Here is a 4,896-nt window from a genome sequence, read left to right on the forward strand (position 1 = left end):
AAGACACCCGTTTCAGTTCGTTGTTGATCCATTAACTAAGTTTTTTTTATTACAGAGGGCAGCTAGCCCTCTCACCGCACACGCTGAGCTACCGTGCCGGCTTCTGAGCTACCGTGCCAGCACCCCACGTCTGCAGCCGCTTCATGGTTAAATTGACCACGCGCAGATATATATATTCGACGACCGAAATTATCTTGCGATTTTATGAGTAACGCTTGAGAAGTACGCGCTACTGCTTACACATTTTGTTGTCTTAATGGACTACTATGATTGCACGACGTTTGCAGTAAATCCGCGTTCCAAACGTCGTGGCCTCCCCTTGTCAGTTCCCTGGCTAAAGCTTCTACAGAAAAACACCGGTCCTCACCATCATGGCGCCAGCGCGTCCCACATTCTAGTCAGTAATGATGGGCTAAACTGCGATTTTCCGATATCAGTGATTTCTGTGAATGATACTTTTCAGTATCTGTTATTCTTAACTGTGATTTGTCGCAGTTAAGAGTCGCAGTTAAGGAACCTAAGTCTGCGATTTCTGCTACTTCCGCGATTTCTGCGACTTCTGTGACTTCTGCTACTTCTGTGACTTCTGCGATTTCTGTGACTTCTGCTACTTCTGCGATTTCTGCTACTTCTGTGATTTCTGTGACTCCTGCGATTTCTGCGACTTACCACCGAATGAAAAAGCTACATCTGTCCACACAGAAAATTGCATCTCAACAAACCTGTCATTGGTAAGTATGTTTTACGTTTGTTCTTCCGTTGGCTTTAATCTTGTATTAAAGAAACAACTGTGAAAATATTAATAGTGTAATTAATATGTAAGTAGCCATACAGTACCGTAATAGTTCGTGTTTAGAAAATGAATTCTAACATATTGTTATGTTCTCAGGTACCCGAACTACATTTCAGTCACTCAGTAAAGTGATAACTCAAAATATCATTGTCAGCAGATCTGGAGAAATTGCCACTGCGTCTTTAGACCGTTTTCGTCAGACGAGAGGTTAGTTTCTAAGTGTTTCGATGGACTTAATTACTTATGTGAGATCGTTTTTGCAAATGTGAAATATACCCCATTGAGTGGCTTTCATTACAGCAAATATTAGCAATCTACTCTGTCAATTATATTGCTTGTAATTAGTGACAGCAAAAATTGTTTAACAATCCTTGTGATTTTGCAGACACAGTTCTGGTTGCTGTACGTATCTATCCACATCAAGGCTGTTGGGAGAGACTTGTGAAGATTCAAGAGAGCTCTTAGAGGATTTGCAGTTTAAAAGTGACATTATTGCGAAATAAGTGTGCAGATGAGTGATTAAACTGTGTTATATTGAAGTTGTTGTGCGATTTTAAAGAAGTAATAAATGTTAAATACAGTGAGCGAATAATGAAAATCTCATTTTCCACATGTTGAGCCGTCCTGTACCCGTAATTTTCCGCCACATATTTATTGGTAAACACTTGTTGCAGAGTGACATGCCGCCCCCCCCCCCCCCTTTCTCCACAATCTTGGTGTGACACTGACCTGTAACATATCCCGAAGTCTACAATATGCATTTTGAGGCTGTTGATACGAAAGTGGGAAGTACAGATCTTACAATTAAACCAGGAATAGCTTAAGTGAATTACTTGAAAGTAACACAGGAAAACCTTACTTATGTAGGTTGTAGTAGTGTCGGCAAAAAGTTCTTGTGTGTGAAGTTGCCATGTAGAACACCAGGTGTAAAACTTTTCTCCCGAGTCTTGAACTGTGTCGAAACAAAAGTGAGGCATACATATGACACAATAATACTGTTTTTATTTCACTACACTTATACAGGTGTCTGAGTTCTGCTGTGTTAACATTGCAAAGTCCTGTAGGCATGTGGAGTATTAACCAAAACTGTCATATTGGAAGCATAATCAAACACATTTGTTACGTTACTTGATATTTGCGGGAGAAAAAGGCAATGTTGCTTCTTATTAATATAATACTTTCAGAGTCACAGCTGTGTTTGACCAACCATAACTGACGCTGAATGTGCATGTCGTCATATAATATGAAGGGCTTATTTCAATAGTGGTACAAGTCCATTATCTCCACTTTTCTGTCTATCTGTCTATAATGCTTCTGAAATTAATGATCCAAACAATCATAAATAAAGGTTCATCTCTAGCAAGAAGCCATATGCTTGAATATTTCTGGTATCTCAACTGCAGATTTTTCAGAGCTCATTTAACTTTACGACTCTGTATCTCAAAATGAACAAAAGTGGACTTGTACCACTATTGAAATAAGCCCTTCGTATTCAGTATTATGCACACAGTCACACACAGCACGTCGATCTCGTGAGGCACAAGGCTCTCGTAACGAAGTACGTACGTCGGTCAACAGATGGCACTAGGAAAAAATGTTAACTGCGCTTTTTAGTTGCTACTTGCGACTCTTAGTTGCGATTTGTCACAGAAATCGCAGTTTGACTCGGTAGCGAATAGCATAGTATGAACTTTGCTCAACAGATGGCACTGCTAACTGCGCTTTTTAGTTGCTACTTGCGACTCTTAGTTGTGACTTGTCACGGAAATCGGAGTTTGACTCGATAGCGTGTCGCAGAGATGAGCGTAGTACGAACTTTGCTCAACAGATGGCACTGCTAACTGCGCTTTTTAGTTGCTACTTGCGGCTCTTAGTTGCGACTTGTCACGGAAGTCGCAGTTAGACTCGATAGCGTGTCGCAGAGATGAGCGTAGTACGAAGTTTGCTCAACAGATGGCACTGTTAACTGCGCTTTTTAATTGCTACTTGCTACTTCTAGCCGCGATTTGTCACTGAAATCGCAGAAAGCACTACGGAATTCGGCCAACAAATGGCTCACGGCGTTGAATGTGAAATGCTACTTGCGACTGCTAACTGTGACTGAAATCGCAGTTAGATTTTGTAAAGTTGTTATTGTGATATCTGTGACTTCTCAATCACTGTGATTTCTAACAGATACGCGATTTCCTGCCCACCACTACTAGTCAGTAACGGCCGTGCTGGGACGACCAGAGCGTTGTTCATATGTGACTGACATACGTTCACTTTCAAAGGGATTCACCACTCGTATATTCTTCTGTCACTGATACAGCTATCTCCTTACCTTTCCAAAACCCTTCTATGGAGCTTTCGATGTTTTACGGTCTTGGACCACAAAAATCGTATTACTGCTCACTGTTCTTCTACGGTACACAGAGCTAGGGACGCGGCCATTTTGTTTCAAGTCGCTTTCCTCTTCAACTTGTCATACCATCTTTTGGAATGTGCGGTAATTTTCTCTACGCATGCATCTTCACTTCCGCGGGTTTCAAATACCTGACATGTTAACTGCATTTAATACTGATAGTTTGCTATTACTTTTTGAATTGCCCTCGAATATCGTGTGGTTCCCAGAACCCTTCTGATGATAACGGAAGTATTTTACAGCGTGTTTTTCCTTGCTATGTCGCTTTATAAACTAAGTTTTCACATCACACCGTATTTTACGTGCGTATTTTACACGTAGAAATAGGGTAGCTTTGTACTTCAGTAACTCGGAAACGAATAAGGTTATCAAGAAAGTTTCAAGGCTGTTCAAGATCAGGATTTAGGAACACAGAGCAAAAATTATGGCCATTTGCTGAGCATAGCCGCCTTGGAATCCGCGGCTGGGTGTTGGTACCCAAAAACCATGTTTCCCTGGTTTTCTCTGAAACCGTCCATGAAATAAGTGTTTCCCCTTAAGGCAAACCGTTAGCCAACATGTAATGGAGAAAGAACCAACCGCTTTGCTCCATTTGCCTAAGCTGGAGGAAGTGTGTAATACTGAAACTTCGACCCTGTGCTGTACGATAGTTACAGTAAGACGATCCTTCCGTGGTGTATACAAGTGGACATAGCCCAGGGGCTATCCACAACACTCGACCTTACTTTTCCCTTATCAATGGAACCCGAGGTACGAGCCCACAGTTTTTATGCGCGGCGTTTTGATACATATTAGGTAGCGGATGCTGTCCCATGCGTACCGGTTTTTCGTTTAACGCTGATCTTGGAGATATGATTGTCGTTTACTCTCAAGTGTCTGCCAGTTTGCATTTTTCAGAATTACCTTCACGCTGTACCGTGAGAGAACAAAGCTGTGAACGGAGCATCCTGACACAATAAAACTGTGTGCCGGACCAGAACTTGAACATAGGACCTTTTCCTATTACGGTCAAGTGCTTTGTTAACTGAGTTACCAGAGCACGGCTCACGACTGGTCCTCAGAGCGTTATTTCCGCCAGTACCACATCTCCGCCGGCCGCGGTGGTCTAGCGGTTCAGGCGCTCAGTCCGGAACTGCACGACTGCTACGGTCGCAGGTTCGAATCCTGCCTCGGGCATGGATGTGTGTGATGTCCTTAGGTTAGTTAGGTTTAAGTAGTTCTAAGTTCTAGGGGACTGATGACCACAGCAGTTAAGTCCCATAGTGCTCAGAGCCATTTTTGAACCTCATCTCCTACCTTCACACACACACACACACACACACACACACACACACACACACAACACACACACACAGATATATATATATATATATATATATATATATATATATATATATATAAAATGTTATGACTATATCAATTTCCCCAAAACTCGGCCCTTTTGTTCCCTTATCAAGATCATCTTCTGTGCAGGAGGCTGGACACAGGCGGAATTGAAGAATTTGATGAACAGTTTGGTCTTCTCCACATCCACACTGAACTCACCTTAATCAGTGTAGCCACATCTCGCCAAATTAAACTTTGACATGCCAACTCCAGATCTCAGTCTATTCAGAGACTTGCGAGCCTTCCATTTCTCATCATAGCCAGAAGATAGCGTTTCTGAAACAGCCAGGTTGAAGGTAGACCATAGCCCTCC

The 4,896-nt window shown here is 42.1% G+C and overlaps 1 long non-coding RNA gene across 1 annotated transcript; it reads left to right on the top strand.

Annotated features, from left to right (window-relative positions):
* Positions 1-642: 642 nt before the first annotated feature.
* LOC126416374 (uncharacterized) lies at positions 643-1,228 on the top strand. Its single transcript, XR_007575441.1, has 3 exons — positions 643-731; positions 890-1,000; positions 1,179-1,228. It is a non-coding gene; the product is annotated as an uncharacterized LOC126416374 (long non-coding RNA).
* Positions 1,229-4,896: the final 3,668 nt, after the last annotated feature.

The sequence above is a fragment of the Schistocerca serialis genome, chromosome 8 (assembly GCF_023864345.2).
Source record: "Schistocerca serialis cubense isolate TAMUIC-IGC-003099 chromosome 8, iqSchSeri2.2, whole genome shotgun sequence".
Taxonomy (NCBI): domain Eukaryota; kingdom Metazoa; phylum Arthropoda; class Insecta; order Orthoptera; family Acrididae; genus Schistocerca; species Schistocerca serialis.